The sequence below is a fragment of the Tenebrio molitor genome, chromosome 4 (assembly GCF_963966145.1).
Source record: "Tenebrio molitor chromosome 4, icTenMoli1.1, whole genome shotgun sequence".
Classification (NCBI taxonomy): Eukaryota; Metazoa; Arthropoda; class Insecta; order Coleoptera; family Tenebrionidae; genus Tenebrio; species Tenebrio molitor.
This window is the reverse complement of record NC_091049.1, coordinates 27,208,209-27,228,752: the sequence shown is the minus strand read 5'-3', so window position 1 is coordinate 27,228,752 and position 20,544 is coordinate 27,208,209. Positions and strand designations below refer to the sequence as shown.

General features: G+C 32.9%; 2 long non-coding RNA genes across 2 annotated transcripts; both read left to right on the top strand.

The window, feature by feature from the left end:
* The first annotated feature begins 7,932 nt into the window (after positions 1-7,932).
* Positions 7,933-11,255, top strand: LOC138130034 (uncharacterized). The gene is made up of 5 exons (XR_011159464.1): positions 7,933-9,616; positions 9,674-9,773; positions 9,833-9,943; positions 9,996-10,148; positions 11,048-11,255. It is a non-coding gene; the product is annotated as an uncharacterized lncRNA (long non-coding RNA).
* A 7,418-nt stretch (positions 11,256-18,673) lies between these two features.
* LOC138127621 (uncharacterized) lies at positions 18,674-20,064 on the top strand. The gene is made up of 3 exons (XR_011158290.1): positions 18,674-18,862; positions 19,664-19,774; positions 19,827-20,064. It is a non-coding gene; the product is annotated as an uncharacterized lncRNA (long non-coding RNA).
* The last annotated feature ends 480 nt before the right edge of the window (positions 20,065-20,544 follow it).

The following is a 20,544-nucleotide window of genomic DNA, read 5'->3' as shown; positions in this document are numbered from 1 at the left end:
TGGCGTTGAAAACTCATACAAATTTTGGGTGTGCCGCCAACCTCGCAACGTCAGACAAACTAGTAGACAGATTTCCACTACCGCCAGGAGCGCCCCCTATCGGCGATATTAATCTCACTCATGTTATGAGGCTTGCGGCACGTTAAACTACGTCACAAATGCCTACTGCGATGCGACAACCATTTATAGTAACCCTGTATAACATAAACCAAAAGAGATCGTGAAGCGAAAAATAAATACAATCAGTGCAAGTGCCCAAAATGCAAGGAATAATTGTAGCAAAAGCTTCCTGAACGGCACCCCTGTAGCAATAGAGCTCCTGTATACAATATTTTTGACATGATCTCAAACAAAGAAATCCAGGGATTTAAATCGGGGGACCGCGCAGGCCAGTGTCGTGGATCTATCTATTGATGAGGATACTGTTGATCCAAAATTTCTCGAACTTGTCGACTGTGTGTGGTGGTGCGCCATCATGTTGAAACCAGCAGTTAGCATAAAAAAGAAGTGGAATGTCTTCAAACAAATTGGGAAATTCTGCGTTCAAAAATTCTGCGTAAATGTCTCCCGTTAACTGTGCAGGAATTTGAGATGGTTTTACTTAAAGAGGAAAGTCCACAAATTTGTAGAAAACCGTTCTTGAAATGCTCTTGATAATAGAGCATGTGGATTTTCTTCCACCCAGATGTGCCAGTTATGCGCATCGTAGCATCCTTGTCTGCCGAAAATTGATTCATCAAAATCAAAATCCGCGAAACAAAATTAGGATTGTTTCTTCTAGATTTGAAAGCCATTTACAGAATTCCCGTCTGCCAGGGTAATCTTCTGGCTGCAAATGCTGCACATGCGTATGATGGTATAGATGTCGTCGTTCAGTCTTCATCACTCGATGTACAAAAGTTTTCGAAATATTCAATATTCAATTCCTGAGCAACTTCTCTAATGCTTTCGGAACCTTCTTCAAAGGCATCTAAAATAGCCTCTTCGTTCTCAACAGTGCGTACAGTCCTGGGAGCACCACCAATCTCCTTTCTATTCGGTAAAATTTGGCCTGTCACGACTGTTCGTGCGATAACACTGAGGATCGTTTTATGGTTGGAATTATTCCTGTTAGGAAAACGTTGGGCTTGCTGCCTCTCTAACGTTCCATCCACGTAAATTATCAACATTTCCACACAATCCGCTGCAGAATACATGATGAAAAAGCACGGTTGCGCACGACGGTGGTACTAAAGCGAGTTGAAGGGGTTTGAATGAAACTTTGACACTGACGTTTCATAGTCGGCCAATTTATTGAAATCGTAATAAAATACATACATATATGCAAGCCAGCATTACGAGAAATACACTTGGATGACTTAAGGCTATTGTGGAGTGCCCATAATTTTCAGTTTTCGTGAATAGACAACCGTTGCCTTAAAGACACCAAAGTGTTCGCGGTTGCAACCTGAAAAACAAGAATTTGCACCCCACTGGGTGTGTTAATCCTCAGAACAAAACCTCTATTTTATGCGGATTTAAGAAGGGCTACGGGCTGCTTCATTTACCTGACAGCCAGATACGAAATGTATATTTTCTAGTTACCAACAGTTTCAACCATTTTCTTCAGTTGCATTTTTTTAATAAGTAGATACTTGTTTGTGAAGTCAAAACTAATTATAGCTTTTTCCTTACACCAACCATGAGATACCAAAAATATCACCATAATAAGAAAGGATCCGAAAAAAAAACTAAAAAACTTTTGTATAATTTTATTTCAAATAAAATAAGTAAACTAAATTTAAAAAATAACAGTTTCCACAATAAAAATAACAAGTACCTATGTACAACACACGGCTTCCTAAGATGGAAGCAATATAATAACTAGTGTTAGGATCGACATATTTTATCCGTCTATCGTACTGTAATTGGTTTAAAATCATATGCAAAAAATGTAGGGAGGACCGATTCAGGCAAAAATTGTAGCGGCCAAACAAAAACTGAACTGATCTTGATAGTGTTATGAAAGCGAATAATGCACTGCTCGACTGCAGTTTTTACCCGTATTTTTAAAAGGCGAATGATTCAACAACCAATTATTGCAGTGAAACGTGTGCCGCTTTAGGTATACTTGGAAAATATGTGAATCCTAACACTAATAATAACGTCATATCTAAAACTAAAAATACAATAATAACTGGTTATTTATTATACCGGGTGATCAAAAAGGACTGTTTAAGTTGGCAGTACAATTAAGAAAATTTTATATTTCGATTATTTATAACACTGCAACCGGGTATGTTTTGTAGGTTTATTTGACAAATATCTGATGTAGGGATAGCATTAACAACCACAAGCCATCAACAACCGAAAGTTACTCCTGTTATACGATTTAAAATACAATTCAGTGTTACCAACTTAAACAGTCCTATTTGATCACCCCGTATAAGTAAAGAAAAGTTGTTCATTATTCTGTGAGTGATGGGTTTCTAAAAAGAACAAGGGCAGTTTTTCTTTACGTATATAGATACATTTTCTCTTATACGTGCACGGATTTTTAAAATTTCAAATTGAGAATAGTTAAAAAAATCACTAGGATAAGATAAAAATATCACCAAACTGTTCATTCCTATATCGAATAACATAATAAAGTTACTAAATCAAATATAGTACCATAGTAACCATTTATTGAATAAAGGTATTCCTTTAACACAATAATAAAATATTTAATTAACAATAAGTCAATTTGGGTGTAATAAAAGCCTGGATAATTGTATGAAATGTAAATAACACGACAAGTTTTAGAAAATTACACAGTATCATATATAGTGGAGCTTTAACAATTATCAGATTAAATGGTTCAAAAGAAATTGACCAGACAAATAATATAAAAGCTAAAGAATTACCAAAATGGAAACGAAGACTAAATAAACGCATTAACAATATCAGACGAGATTTAGGTAGAATAACTCAATATTTAAAAGGTATAAATTCTAATCATCTAAATAATTGTATTAAATCGATTTTAAATAAAAACAGAATACATTGTTTAAAATATAACGAATATAATGAAACATTAATAGAAATTAAAGACACTTTATTACAAAAATTGAATATTTATTCTAAACGATTAAAAAGATATAAAAATAATAAACAACGGAAATTTGAAAATAAACTATTTAGAAATAATGAGAAGTTGTTTTACAAAAATTTAGCAGATAATAAAACTCAAAATAATAATGGTACACCAAATATAAATGAAATTAAAGAATTCTGGTCAAACATATGGTCAAATGAAGTTCAATTTAATAATCAGGCAGAATGGATTCCTAATTTAGAAAATGAGATACCAGATTGTAATAATCCACATCATATTCAAATTAGCCTTGAAATTTTAGTTAAAAATATTAATAGTTCACATAATTGGAAATCCCCTGGAGGTGACCAAATTCATAACTTTTGGTTAAAAAAATTTACTTGTATTCATAAATGCTTACTTGATCACTTTAACGGATTTATTAGGGAACCTAACACATTTCCAGAGTTTTTGGCCCATGGTATAACATATCTGAAACCAAAAGATTCCGATACTAAAAATCCATCAAAATATAGGCCAATCACATGTCTGCCTTCAATTTATAAAATTATGACATCTTGCATTAAAGTAATAATTTACGACCATTGTCAAAAATTAAATATACTTAATGAAGAACAAAAAGGTTGTGTTAAGGAGTGTTTTGGTTGTAAAGAACAACTCATAATAGATACGGTAATAATGGAACAAGCTAGAAAAAATAATAGAAATATTTGTACCGCATTCATAGACTACAAAAAAGCAAAAAATTCAGTACCACATTCATGGTTAATTAAAATTCTTAAAATTTATAAAATTAATTTGGATTTGATTAACTTTTTATCCCGTGTTATGACATTTTGGAAAACTACTTTAAATTTATCAATAAACAATACTAAATTAAAATCCGAGCCTATTCAAATTAAACGGGGAATTTATCAAGGAGATTCTTTAAGTCCTTTATGGTTTTGTCTAGCCATCAATCCTTTGACAAATCTATTAAATAGCACTGGATATGGTTTCAATATTAGACTTAATAATACCACACTATCCAAATTAAATCACCTTCTTTATATGGATGACATAAAACTTTATGCATCTAAAAAGAATCACATTTTATCTTTACTAACAATAACTGAAAATTTCTCAAATGATATTGGCATGAGTTTTGGTATTGATAAGTGTAAAACGCAATCAATATGTCGTGGTCATTACGAAAATTTAGAATATATAACTAAAGAAGGAGAAATCATTAAAAATTTAAATAAAGGAGAATTTTATAAATATTTAGGTATTAATCAATCAAATCATATTCAACATTCAATTATAAAAGAAAATTTAGAAAAACAATTTTATTTAAGAATTAAATCTATTTTAAAATCAAAATTAAACGGTAATAATTTAATTAAAGCAGTTAATACATATGCTGTTCCATTGCTGACCTATTCTTTTGGTGTTATAAAATGGTCCAAAACTAATTTACAGAATATAAATATTCAAACTAGAGTTCTCTTTACAAAATTTTGTAAACATCACCCCAAATCTGCTGTTGAAAGATTTAATTTACCACGCGAAAATGGTGGTAGGGGTTTTTCAAATCTAGAAATTCTACAACACAATCAAATTGCTTCACTAAAAAATTATTTTCTCAATAGAGCTCGTGATAACACTTTTTTTAATGCTTTGGTTTCAGCGGATAAAGGTTACACACCTTTAAATTTAAGTGATAATGTAATTTCAGATATTGTTGAGCCAAATATACCTGACACTATAGCAAATATAAAACAAAAGAGATATTTTAAACAGCTAGAACAGCCAGAAATTAATATTCAAGCTTCTCATGCATGGCTTAAAAAATCAAATATTCATCCTGAGACTGAGGGTTTTATATTTGCAATACAAGATCGTGTTATAAATACAAGAAATTATAAAAAACACATATGCGGTTTACAATCGATCATCGATAAATGTAGGATTTGCGGAACTGAAGGGGAAACCATTGAACACATCATTTCTTCTTGCACCGTTTTGGCTCAAAGCGAATATAAAAAACGTCACGATATATTCGCAAAAATTATACACATGAATTTAGCAGTTAAATTCAACTTATTAAAGGATACACAACCACATTATATTTATAAACCCGAAAGTTGTTTGGAAAATGATAATTACAAATTATATTTTGATCGAACAGTTTTAACTGACATTCATATTAAGCATAACAGACCAGACATTATTATTTTAAATAAACAACAAAAGCAAGCATATCTTTTAGATATAGCTGTTCCAAATTCACACAATATAACAAAGACATATAATACAAAAATTAATAAATATTTAGAACTATCCGTTGCTATGAGAAATCTTTGGTGTTTAGAAAAAATTTCGATTTTACCATTTATAATTTCAGCAACAGGAATAGTGCCGCAATCTCTTTTTAAAAATTTAAAAATTTTGGACTTAGAGAACACATTGGTGGTTGAAATTCAAAAAGGTATATTATTATACTCATGTCATATCGTGAGGAAATTCCTTAACTTTGACACAGAACATAAAACACAAAAAAGTCAAAATGTGGAGGCGAGACGCCGGTAATTATGTTGATAAGCACTGCACTATTACTTGATAGTATTATCCGTAATAGTGTATGTACTCCGGCAAAATTGCCGTGCCGCCGGGTGGAGGTGGGATACGAGATGAAGAGTTTAATTAAAACTCCTAATTTAGTAATCTACAGAAATCATTATAATGGCAAAATGTGAGGCGTTTAATCTTTAATGATTTACTAATTTATCATCATAAATCTTCGATTTTGATATCTCTGAGAGGTAATTCCCTTTCTACACGAGAATCTAAATATTCAGGCAAAAATGCTGAATAATAAAATTTTTGGAGTTTTTCAATCATTTTTGATTGCCAGAAATCGGAATCTCTAAGGATTAGCTCACAATGGTAATCTTTCCTTGTGTAAACAAAAAAATAACAATATTTTCTATCAGTTATTTCCAGCTGTCCTTGAATCTGATACATATAACTATCGTTGGACTTTAATCTAATTTTATTCTCTGTGTCAATATAACAAAATTTAATTATTTTAGATTTAACTGCCTCTTCAACTGTTAAATCTCTTGCCGAGAAAGGACATTTAATTTCGATAATCGAGTCCTCATCGATTAACCCATCGGGAGAGGCACCAAGAAATGAATATTCTTCATGAACAAAAAGCCCACAAGAAACAACACTCATAGAAAATTCCTCTTCAAATATTTCTCTGGCATGCATTTCATTACATTGGCCATATTGCAGTGATTTGCTGGAAATGGATGAGTTTGAATAGAGCAATTGTTGGATAGTACATTTAGTTGAAGTGCTTTTCATCATTTTACAAATTTTTCCAAAATTGCTAGCGGTGATCCTGAAATATTTTTCTTGAAACCATTTTGGATTTAAAATTTGGCCTCTTGTTTCAAGTTCAATTTTTCTTTTATCTACACCATCCAATTGTTTTACAAAGTCATTTATTAAAATTCCTATTTCTAATTCGCTCTTATCTGGAAAATCATCTAATGTATTTCCCCCATAGTCCTTATCGGCTTCAACGTGTTTTGAAAACTTTTTATTCTTATTTTTATTAACTGTACTTATTTTTATTGCGGAACAATACTTTTCCGTATATATTCCAATTTTTCCGTTAGGACTAATTTTATGTTGTGATTTAGCAAAAAATGGTTTCTTTGTATTGAATTTTGATACAGCCGCAAAGCAACGAGTTTCATACGAACCACTCTTAGAAAAATGAATTCTTTTGCCCCCCACTAATTTGTTGACAATGCTGTTGAAGCATTCTGCCTGATTTGTATCAGAGTCTTGTAACAAACTGGAGGCATTTCTAGCTAACCTATTAATGGCAGCCAAAAATTCGTCAAAAATAGAGCATTGCATAAACAAATCAAATAAATTTTCTTCCCTTTCTTTAACGCCTTTACAAAAATATTTATATGTATCATCATTAGTTTTACAAGTATCATGACACCCCATAATATGTTTTGGCCCGTTTAAAATATCTGTTTTTAAATTTTCAATTTTTAAATAATTTTCAATATTTTGTTGTTTCCAATATTTTGTAGCACCAACTACCGCTGAACGAAACCGTAAAATGTGGTTTTTTAAAAAATGTCGAATTTTCATGTCTACTTTAGACCTTCTTGATAGTTCATGAAGTTTTCCACAATAATTCCTTAATAAATGATTACGGCACTCTATTTTTTCTATGAAAAATGATGGTCCATATGGCTTATTTTCTTTAATTTTTTTGTAGACACTACTATCCCCATCCCCAATAATTTTTGAAAATTTGACTCCATGCATTTCAAGAGATTTATTGAAGCCCTCTAATAGTTATTTATGTGACAAGCTTAGTAAATTAATCTTTACGGGCGCGCTGGCACTTGTTGGACGAGCGACGTAAGGAGCGAGTCCCATAAGCCAGTAAGCCCAGTAAAGATTAATTGCTAAGCGAGTTGCATACAAACTTTTATTTCCACCTTCAACCTCTAAATTTCGTTTTTTAATTGTTATTTGTATTTATAAAAATTTTGTAATGAAAGGCGGTGGGGCAATTATACCTGCGTCGTCATGGTGTTGAGATAAACAACAAAAATACTGTCAGAAATTTTGCGAAAAGTGTTGTGAAAAGAAGAAAAGAAAAAAATGGCTTTAATGCAGGACGCCGACTTCGAAGGAGATTTTCTTGAGGTACAGGAAAATATACGCGGAATTGCCAACGCTGCAAGTGCCGTTCTATTACCGCTCCGATCCAAAGAGCGGTATGAGAAACAATATGCAATATTTTGACCTGACCTGACCTGACCTGACCTATATTGGTCACTAAATACTAAATACAAAGAGAATAATTACAGTGTTCGATTCAGTTCTCGTCATTAAGAAAATTGTATTTATCGATACGCTTTATGTTGTTACGATTAGCCGCCTGTTATTAATAGCTATTAAGACAACAAGTGTTTTATATGTGTTTTATTTATGACAACTACGAGGAGCGTCTTGACTGATTCCCAGCTTAAGTGGAAGTGAAAATATTGTATCGGGTGTTCATTTAAATTTCCGCTCAATGTTGAAAAGTCGATTGTAAATGTCGTGTAAAAACATAAGATTTAAACAGCTGATCCGTAATCCGTAGTACGTTCACAATCGACCCTTCAACGCAAACTTTGACCGGAAATTTAAATGAACACGTGATACAATGAGAACTTCCGGATATTTTTTGGTACCATCCCTAAAGAGCCTGCAGGGGCAGCGGTCATAAACGCTCATCTACGTTATTTGTACAAAATAGGGTGGTCGAAGATAAAAATTACTAAATCATTTTCTATGTCTAATACATTTTTGGAAACTGTTTACGTGGGGTTAGTTCGCTGGTTCGTTTTATATCAATAGTAGTGTGCTGTAAGAATTTCTTTATGTGATAAATCACCCCAATTAATTATTAGTAAATATTTCGTAATAAAAGTACCATTAGCATTATATTTGTACATTGATCAATAACTTCCAAAAACAGCCGTTTCGAGACAGTAGAAAAGGAGAACGCTGGAAAGGAGTTTGTATTAATGCAATAAGGAGTTCCTTTGTTAAACTGGAAAAATTGTGTAGTTTTTTTTTATTAAAAATATTTATCCTTGTCTGAAATATCAGAAGATGACTCAAGTAACTTCTTTTAACGGTTAGTTTTTTGAAGTGACTGATTTATTCATCAGGGAATACTAATTTTCAGAGTCCGATGATCCTTTTGGGGGGTTGAGAAAAGTATCCATCGACTTTGGCTACCACAAGTTTACAAAGATTTTAAACGCTTGTTTGAGCTTGGCTAGTTGCTGTATAATGTTGCTCTGTTTCCATTATTTAATAGAGAATTACAACAAAGATTTGGTTATAAGATATTCACCGTCATTGATCGTTTCCATCTACGTAAGTAAGAAATATTAATCTGCTTCATTGCATTTTTCAAGTTGTACAATTCCAACCACAGATGACGATAGCGATGATCATCCCCATGGGTCTCGAAAAAAGGTCTCGTTATTTAGCCAGCCAACAGAAACGTCTGTTTTGGTCCGTCGACAGCGCCGGCTCTCAAGCACGTCTTTTGATTTTGAAGAATGCTTCACAAATTAATCGCTTCATCTATCTTATTTACGGAATTTCAGCCGCTTGGAGCATTGTGATGTTACCGGTTTTTGGCAATCACAGAGAATGGGTCATGGTTGAATACGTTTTTGACCGATATTTCGGGTCAATTTCGAATATTTTATACCATATAACATTTTCTTTTACATGTTTTTTTATTTACACATCAGTTCGTCACTGTGGCAGCTTGTTTTACAGGATATTGGAGTTATACTTGCAAATGTTTTTGGTCAATCAACGCATTTTGCAAATTTGCGATGACAAGACTGTTCTTGAGAAATTGACGTTTGAACAACGTGTCCGACACGAGAACGAAACATTCAAAAAGTTGTGTTTGTGCATCGACCATCATGTTATAATAACAAGGTAGAGTGACAACACAAATTCTAGATAGTTATGTTTTTGCAAAAATCATATTTGTAGGGTAACGAAGGAACTAGTGGAAATGGTGAGATCTGTGATCGCATTTTTTTTGCTTCTAGGTGTCCTAATTTGTATTTCTGCGTTGTACTTCGTATCTTATGTGCGTTTCATTTAATTAGAAAAGTAGGCAACAGACCAGAATGATTGTTAATGTTTCAGATTTTTGCGAACGCGAGCAACATTTTGAAAATTCGATTATGTTTCGCGGTTATGTTTAACGTTGTTGTTGTTGCCACTTTCTCTCAGGCTGGTCAGATGCTAATCAATGAGGTATTTAGAAAATAGAACTTTTCTTTATCAACATTAATTGAAATATTTTCAGAGTAGTTGCATTTTTGACACGTTGACGAAATGTTCCTGGTACAACTGGAACAAGAGAAACAAGACGGTTTTACACATTTTCATGACGAATTGCTTAAAACCATTTGCGATCACTTTTGCTGGAATAGTTTTAGACTACAAACTGGCAATTGCTGTAAGAAAGTATTTACGAGGATGAATTTTTATGTACTCTACCTAGCCACGAAAATGAATTGTCAAAATAAAAATTTGATTTGGTGCTGTCAGATCGGCAGATAAAGTTGATTTTCATTGCCAGGGTAATTGGAATACTCGAAACAACTGTTTGGAAAGTTTTGCACGATGATTTGGGCATGAAGAAAATGTCTGCATGTTGGATTCCAAGGCTTCTTACGCGAGAGCCAAAAATTGCCAGGAAAGAAATTTTCCAAAAAGATGTGATAGCTTTACAAGCTGACGATAGCTTTTTTTTACAAATTGTTGCCGGAGGTGAGAGTTTGGTGTATCATTGGAACCCTTTTACCAAACAAGAATCGACGCATTGGTTCATAAAAGTTCGCCTCCTTCCAACAGAATCGTCGGCCGGAACAATCATGGCAACTATTTTTTTTGGGACGAGGAAGGAATTCTGCTAATTGAATATGTGGTCAAAGGCATTACAATCAATGGAGAGGTTTATTTGAAGACAATTCAAAGTTTCAAAGAAGCACTGATATTAAAACTGTTTTTATCGTGGCGGCAAAAGGATCTGCTTCTCCATGACAATTGCAAGGTTCGTAAAGCATGCAATGTTCACGCTGTAATTCCGAAATGTGGATTTACTGAGCTGCGTCATCCACCTTATAGCCTCGACTTAGCACCCTAAGACTTCTTTTGGTTCAAAAATGTTGAAACAAATCTAGGGGCATAAAATTTACTACCAATAATAATGAGCTACAACTGTTGATGCTTATTTTGTGGACGTAGTTATCTAGATTTTTTTTCTACGTGCTTTCTTTCATGGCTAGGTAGATTACATAAAAATTCCCTCGTATTAGCAAATATACGCTAATTTGGGCAATTTATATTTTACAGATGTTTCGTACAGCTTGTAGTTACGCTCTGGTTTTCTACAACTTTCAAAAAGCCGCTTGAACTTGAAAGATCCAGTTATGTCGTATTGGAGCATTATTTGTTAAAAGCGTCAAACTGCATGTGTCACTAAATTTCTTAAAACATTTTCGCAATGGCACTATTTCTTTCTTTAAAGACGAACTATTTCACTATCGCACCATTCTTGAAATTTGCGAATATGTATGTACATTTTTTGTCTTAATATAAAGGAGTTTATCACAGCGTTTTAATTTATTTAATGCTAAAGAAACCACTGGGGAGACTCACTTCTACTGTTAATGATATACAGGATGCTTTCTAAAAACCGCCGCAAGCCATATCTTTGTTATTTATGGCTCGATTTAAGTAAAACAAAAACTGTCATAAATTAATTTAAAAACACTATAAGCACAATATAGACTAATTTTTTTTTAGAAAGTAATTCAAGATCAGATGAATGTTAACTTTGTTTTTTCAAATAGCTTAGTATATTTTTTTGTTCCGATTTGGAAAAAGATTATTTTTCTCAATCCAACGATATGCCACATGTTAAAATGCATTTAACAGTAACCGCTCAAATAAATAAATAAATTAGCATTATTGGAAATTGTTTCTTCGAAAAAAATCAGATATAGTATGGAAAACATTCCTAAACGCAGTAACAATACTTTCTGAAGATAAAAAAAAAATAATATGACAGAACGTGTAATAAATATTGCGTTTAGGATTGTTTTCCATAGTATACTTGATTTTTTTCGAACAAAAAATTTCCAATAATGCTATTTTATTTATTTATTTATTTATTCTAACACGTGGCATATCGTTAAATTCAGAAAAATAATCTCTTTCAAAATCGGAATAAAAAAATATACCAAGCTATTTAAAAAAACAAAGTTGACTATCATCTGACCTTGAATGACTTTTTGAAAAAAAAAAAATCTACATCGTGCCTATAGTGTTTTCAAAATGATTTATTCCAGTTTTTGCTTTATTTAAATCGAGCCATAAATAACGGAGATATGGCTTGCGGCATTTTTTAGGACGCACCTGTATTTTACTATTTTTTAATGTCTTATTATTCAGTATACAGTATGTCCCCGGATTGAGTTTACAAGAGGGAAACAATTTTTATTTTTGATTTTACGCAAAAACTTCAGAGGAATAACATTTTTTGCTTCATCTGAAACCCCCATTTCTGTTATTAAAAAGTCTTTTTCAACACAGAGGAAGACTTAACATTAAAATCAAAGAAATTGCAGTAAAAATATGTTTCTTTTTTTTTTAAAAAAAAATCTATACTTAATTGAATATAAAACTATTCTGTTAACTATGCGCCGTTTTCTGTACATAATTCAAGTCTGTATCGAAATTTAAGACTGTTGCACAGTAATAAAACTTTTGGGCGAGGTGTAGTTCAAGTTGCAGAAGTATTCAGAATTCTTGGATCGGTCAAACACTGCAGCAGGTACCCTCTCGAGACCCGTCAGTCATAAAATTACCATTTTACAAGAACAGTAAATCTTCCTACTGTGAACAAATTTGTTGGCAAATTTTAGATTTTCTTGAAGGTTGGAGGTATCTGTGTACTTTAGTGGTTTAATCTCTTACTTCCAGAAAATTAATTTAAAGAATGATTTATTTATTGTTGGTTACTCTGCGGTTATTTTATGCTCCTGTCAATTTGACAATTTTTAATTTCTTTCACTTATTACATTGATTACAAACATAACCTTTCGAAGCAATTGTCAACAAATTTGAGACATAATAAACGTTATTCACGTTGAGTGGAACATTTCAAGGTCAAATAATTTAATTTTTTGGCTCTGTAATTATGTTTTGTAAATAGTGACATGCAGGTAAACACCGTTCACGCTGGATTGAGGATTGCTAAATTCGCATTACGTTGATGAGCTGCATGTCACTATTTACAAAACATAATTACAGAGCCAAAAAAATAAATTATTTGACCTTGAAATGTTCAACTCAACGTGAATAAAGTATATACAGTGAGCGGCAAAAGTATGGAATAAATTCCTAAAAAATAAAACAAAATTTTTTTTCAAAAAAATCTTTGGACAAATCAATTTTAGTTTTAAAAAATACATGTTTTAGTATGAAAGAAAATTCCAAGCAGTCATTTGTTTTCGAGTTATGACGTCATCCATAGTTTTTTTTAAATAGAAAACCCCTATTTTTTTTCTTGATTCTGATCGCCGTTTTAATTGTCTAAATGACAGTATAAAAATTTTGTTATCTTACATAAGGAAATTTTTGAGAAAAAAAAGTATAAATTTGGAAAAAATAAATTTTATAACGAACAAAAACAAGTCAAAAAATCAAGCAGGTAAATCAAACAATCAAACGTATAGAAATTTTAATTTTGATTGGGTGCGGGAATAAAACTAGATAAAACTAAAACAGGGAGAATTTCTTCATAAACTAAAATTGACGTGTTCAAAGATTTTTTTGAAAAAAAAAATTGTTTAATTTTTAATGAATTTATTCCATACTTTTGTCGCTCACAGTATACTGTTCACGTTGGATTGAACATCAGTGGTGCAAATCGCACACATGGGGCATTAACTTTCATAATGAGTTATCATCAGTGTGCGGACGAAATAGTACCGGACAAGTCGACCAGTACAACTTTGCGTAATCCCTCGCGCGCACATAAACACGATTCAGCTGGTTCCCTGTTATTGTAAACGAACCAGCTGAATCGTGTTTATATGTGAGTGGGGTATTACGCAAAGTTGTACTGGTCGACTTGTTCGGTACTATTTCGTCCGGACACTGGTTATCATAGTAACAGGTCAGGTCATTTGCACCACTGATGTTCATTCCAACATGAACAGATATTGATATTAGTGTTATTTATGACCAATTCAAATTTGTTTCGGATCCTAGCTCAAACATACGTAAAAGTTATTAGCTAGTGACGTCATGGGTAACTGGGTAAAAATTGAACTGTAAATACCGTGCAATCAACAATTACTTAGATAAGAGGCAACTATGACTTTGACAGTGTCAGATTTTTCGTATCTCTGCTATCTTTAGCTAATAAACATCAAACAACTGTCACTATTAATCAAATTTTAATGCAAAAATAGTTGTTAGAGTCCAATTTTTACCCATTTGCGAGGACGCCATTATCTAGTAACTTCACGTATGTTTGAACTAGTCAGAAACTAATTGGAATTGATCATGAGTAACTATTATGTTTCAAATTTGTAACCAATAATAAATAAACGCATCGCATTTTTTTCTGTCATTTCAAACAGGAGAAAACGAGAAAGAAAATCGTGACGTCTTCCCAAAAGGCTATACTATATCTCTATATAAGAAATATAGGATTACAATAGCGCCTGTTTTCATTACCTGCACAAATAATTTCCAGAAAAAAATCTGCTATCGGATAATACTTCCAACTTTCTCCATTTGCCAGAAATACTTGGAACCCTGTCAGAATCTATCCACTCAGACGTTTATTGAAAAAGATGATAGGTATTTACCTAGTTTCTGTGTAAATTAGTAGGGGTGCTAATATTCAATATTGAATCTTTACTGAGAACAACTAATTACCTACAGTTTGGCCGTTTACTCGACATTAGACACAGGTAGTTCGGCCCAACTGACCAACAACGGCTTCCAGATTGGAAGAATGGGGATAGAAAAGTTTATAAACATGCATTAATTTTATTTTATTATTTGAAAATAGAATTAAGTTTTATTATTGCTTTTAAATGGGACAAAAAAGTAAAAAACATGTTGCTTGTTCAAGAAAGCGGAAAAGTAGAAAAGAAATTAAAAGAAAAATTAAAAAAAAAGAAAAGGTTCTAAATGTGTTTTTACAGCTGAACATATAGACAATATTGCTAATTTCAACAATGATATTGATATAAGTTTAAATAATAGTTTAGAAAATTTAGATAACGATGTTTTTTAGAAGAAAGTGCTAATTCTCCAAATGAGACTAAATTTCAGTTGACAGGTCGTAGAATTGTTGACATAAATCACTTATTTTTGACATTAAAATCAATTAAACACCAAGGTTTCGATTGCAGTTTCTATGATGTAGATATTATCAATGAAAAACGGTATGGTTTAAAAAGTTATTTCAGTTACAAATGTACTATTTGCGGGTTGGAAGGGACATTTAGTAGTGAACCCGACACCGATTCTTCGGAAATTAATAAATCGGCAGTATGTGGAATTATTGCGATGGGTGCCGGTTTTACTCAATTTTCCTATTTATCTGCAGCATTAGATATCCCATGCATGAGCTCGTCAACATATTTTGCTGTAGAAAATCAAGTATTAAATAATGTTAAAGAAGTTGCAATAAATGAGATGATTGATGCAGGGCAAGAAGAACTTAGGTTAGCGCTAGAAGCGGGAGAAGTTGATTCAAATGGAGTAGGCATGATTACAGTCATTGTTGACGGAGCATGGAGTAAACGCTCTTATAAAACGAATTATAATGCATTGTCAGGAGTAGCTTCTATAATTGGTGCTCGATTAAAAAAAGTGTTATATATAGGTATTAAAAATAAGTACTGCAGAATATGCGAAAAATTTGCTAAATTAAAAAAAAAGCACCATCACATAAATGTTTTAAAAATTGGAAAAGCACATCAACATCAATGGAAACAGCTATTATTTTAGAAGGTTTTAAAAATTCTGTAGCTATGCATAATTTAAAATATACTAAAATCATAGGAGATGGAGATAGTAGTGTTTACAAAAAGATAAAAGAGTCGATGCCCTACGGTCCACATTGTTTCATAGAAAAAATCGAATGCAGAAATCAAATAATGCGAAACTATTGTAACAAAATTAGAGAAATAGTCGATTTTCAAATTAGAAATTTCTTGCGTAACAACATTTTAAAGTTTAGAACCGCTGTTAAATATCGTAAATGTCATAGAGGGATACTATCGCAAAAAATTGAGTATTTAAACACCGACATATTAAACAGCCCTAACCATATTTTCGGCGATTATTCGAATTGTGCATCATATTTTTGTAAGAATATCATTATAATTCTCAAAAATTTCCTTATGGGAGATTACTGTCATTTAGACAATTAAAAGTGCTATCAGAATCAAGAAAAAAAAATAGGGGGTTTCGATTTAAAAAAAGTATCGATGACGTCATCACTCGAAAACAAATGACTGCTTGGAATTTTCTTTGGCACTAAAACATGTATTTTTATCAACTAAAATTGACCTGTCCAAATATTTTTTTGAAAAAAATTTTGTTTAATTTTTAAGGAATTTATTTCATATTTTTCCCGCTCACTGTATAGCATAATTTACCGTGAGATCGAAAAAAATAGAGTAGGCAATGACCAAACATTTCTGTTGTCAATTCATAAGATTTCAATTAACAGATGTCAGTCTTAAAAGTTAGGTTAGTGATTTTGAGAATGTTGAAATCTTGATTTGCATAAAGAATTTTGTGTGTCCTGTCGGTTGTTAAAGAATTTCCTCAGCTAGTGCAATGAAACAATGAAATTTAAAACTCCCGCACCTTTATTTAACGTCGACGGTGAGCACGGAGCACGCGCACGCCGCTTGTTTCTTTATAAATCGATCCAAGATCCAACGATCATCGATCAATCAATATTATCCAGAGAGGTTGTTGTCGGTTGTGGGGGTTCTTATTGTCAAGGAGTAATTTCATGCACAACAGACACACGGTAGAGAAAAAAGTGCAAATCTTTTTTAAGGATAAGCTGAACTGTACCAAATGATAGGTTAGTTTCTTGGGTTAATCTCTGCAATAATTCTTTGTTCTTCAATATTTTCAGCTGATCTTTTTGTCGGTCGTCCACTGCCTTTTTTGTGCAGAACACTACCCATTTAAAAAAAATGTTTACGCATTTGTAGACTTTCTTGGCAAGTTGTTGGTTAAGTGCCTTGAAAGTCCGGAAACTTTTGTTGAAATTCCTCAAAAACTCGAGGTGTCGAATAGAACCAAGCCTTTCTCCATTACTGAAGAAACACTGGACAATGAAAATTTGTTGCTCTAAAGTGAACATATTGTAATAGCAAATTTTAATAGTCAATAATTAATAATGACAATTAACATTGTAATGACATTTGAATTAAATTTTTACGTGCTGCCAACTGAAGTGTATTAATCATGGCTATCTCGATTTTTTTTAGTTTTAGATCGCACGGTATCATGTTCTGTAAAGTTTTGGCGGTAGTTTTGAAACACCCTGTATATGATATTGATTGATATTTTCAAAAATGATATCATTTTAAAAACCTTGACCTCATCTTCCTAAAAACTACGATCAATTATAATTAATAGTGGTTCCTAGTTGTTTCAACTTGATTTAGGTCATCAACAGAATTACGAATCCATTTTTTAGAATATATTTTCTGCATATGTTTACGTGTAGCTAGTTCGCTGGTTGTTTTTCTGACTTCGGTAGATTGTTTTCTCTTTTACTCACGTTTTTCCAATGCGTTATTTTCTTTATTTATTCATAGATGGCTGAAGTTAGATTATGTTGCATCAATAAAATAATCGATATTACGTTTTAAATCCCAGACAATAATTTTGCAATTTCGGGCATTTTTGTTTGTGCGTTTTAACAATACAAAACCACCAGAAACATTTTTCAATCCACCAGATTTGCTACTATCCCACTTTACCCACTAAAAAGGGGTCTCAATCTACCAGATTTAGTAGAAATTCTATCAAATTGGCAACCCCGCGTGGGAGGGCACCGGCTAAGCCGATGGGCTTCCCTCCCACCACACATAAACTGCAAACCGCCACACCCGTTGCCCACATGCCTGGGATTGGGTAGTCTGCCGGAACGCTTTATGGGTAAACAGATTGTGGTCTGCCATTTACCCTGTTCGACGTTGGACAGTCTCAATAATTTCCTTAGTCGACCACTTCCACGCTTCCACTGAACACTGCCACTTTCTCGAAATCTGTGAACTGTGTTCCTCAAGGTCTCGGAAAAGTGTTTATAAAGAACAACAGCATTTGGAAAATTTTCCGTGATAAGTAGTAAATCAATTTTTTCCCCTGCCCGGCATGTTTGATCTCGGCTATAGCCTCGATAAAAAAATCACATGCTTAATACGGAAAAAAATTAAATGTCTTAACTTATTCCACAAATAGTTATTTCTGTATCTATTTAACACATTTTAGGAAACTGTTTATGTGGGGTCAGTTCACTGGTTCGTCTTATATCAATAGTACTGTGCTGTTAGAATGTCTTTATGTGTTTTGAAAGTAAAACTTACCAGTAAATGGTTTTAATTATTAATTTACCGAATGGAGAATTAGAGGGTTACCTTAAGAGTTATGAAGTAAATCACCACAATTAATTATTAGTTACTATTTCGTAATAAAAGTACCATTACTACTGTAGTTGTACGTAGATCAATAACTTCCCAAAGTAGCCGTTTCGAGGCAGTAGAAAAAAAGAACTCTGAAAAGAAGTTTGTATTTATACAATAAGGAGTTCGTTTAAACCGGTTGAATTTTACTGAAGATGACTCAAGTAACTTCTTTTAATGGTTAGTTTTTTCGAAGTAACTGATTTATTCATCAGAAAAATACGAATTTTCAGAGTCCGATAATCCCTTTGGAGTGTTGAGAAAAGTATTCATCGAGTTTGGCTACCACAAGTTTTCAAAGATTTTAAACGCTTGTTTGACCGTCGCTGGTTGCTGTTCAATGTTGCTCTGTTTCCATTATTTAATAGAGAATTTCAACAAAGATTTGGTTATAAGATATTCACCGTCATTGATCGTTTCCATCTACGTAAGTAAGAAATATTAATCCGCTTGATTGTATTTTTCGGTTTGTACAATTATTGCAACCACAGATGATTATAACCATGTTTATCTCCATGGTTCTCGAAAAAAGGATTCATTATTTAGTCAGCGAAGGGAAACGTCTGTTTTGGTCCATCGACAGCGCTGGCCCTCAAGCACGTCTTTTGATTTTGAAGAATGCTTCACAAATTAATCGCTTCACCTATCTCATTTACGGAATTTCAGCTGCTTGGGGCATAGTGATGTTACCAGTTTTTGGCAATCACAGAGAATGGTTGCTCGCTGAATACGTTTTTGACCGATATTTCGGATCAAGTTCGAATATTTTATACTATATTACATTATCTTTTGCACCTTTGTTTATTTACACATCAGTTCGTCACTGTGGCAGCTTGTTGTATAGCATATTGCAGTTGTACTTGCAAATGTTTTTGATCAATCAACACATTTTGCAAATTTTTGATGACAAGACGGTTCTTGAGAAACTGACGTTTGAACAACGTGTCCGACACGAGAATGAAATATTCAAAAAGTTGTGTTTTTGTATCGATCATCATGTTGTAATAACAAGGTAGAGTGACAACACAAATTCTAGATTGTTATGTTTTTGCAAGGATTATGTTTGTAGGTTAACAAAGGAACTAGTGGAAATAGCGAGATCTGTGATGGCATTTTTTTTGCTTCTAGGTGTTCTAATTTGTATTTCTGCGTTGTACTTCGTATCTTATGTGCGTTTCATTTAATAAGAGAACTAGATAACAGATCAGAATGATTGCTAATGTTTCAGATTTTTGCGGACGCGAGCAACATTTTGAAGCTTCGCTTATGTTTGGCGACTATCTTTAACGTTGTTGTTGTTGCCACTTTCTGTCAAGCTGGTCAGATGCTAATCGATGAGGTGGCTAGAATATCGAAATTCTTTTCGACAACCTTAATTGAAATATTTTCAGAGTAGTTGCAATTTTGACACTTTGACGAAATGTTCCTGGTACAACTGGAATAAGAGGAACAAGACGGTTTTACACATTTTCTTGACGAATTGCTTAAAACCATTTGCGATCACTTTTGTTGGAATAGTTTTAGACTGCAAACTCGCAATTACTGTAAGAAAGTATTTAGAAGGGCGAATTTTTATGTACCCTATCTAGCCACGAAAATGAAATGCCAAAATAAAAATGTAAAACATTATATTTAACTTAAGTACATAACATTTTTGTTTTACAATACAAACATTTCCGATAATAATGCGGAATCTGGAAAAGTGCCTCGAATGCTTGCAGCGTTTCCACGTTGAATGGCAAAGGAAATCCTCTCGAATAGGAATTTCTTTGATTTTAAATCGCCTGATTCCGCAATAAGTCGGTTTCCGATGACATTAATGAAATCGAGGGCTTCTTTGCACCAAGGGCCTAAAGTTTCAAAGACTAAACCTTTAAATAGGTAATTTGACGAAATAATTGAACTATATTTGCTATGTTTGCGTTTGCAAGCCATTTCAGCGGCAAAACATAAAATTTCAGAAGTTTTCAAAACGTAACTGTTTGCAAGTGTATCCACAATAGTAACGTCCCAAACTAAAGGTTGACCTTTAGTCCATGGTACTAAAGTCATCCCATCTGGGCGTATTCCATCATCCCGAGACAGTCCGTTTGGTTCGAAAGTTGAATT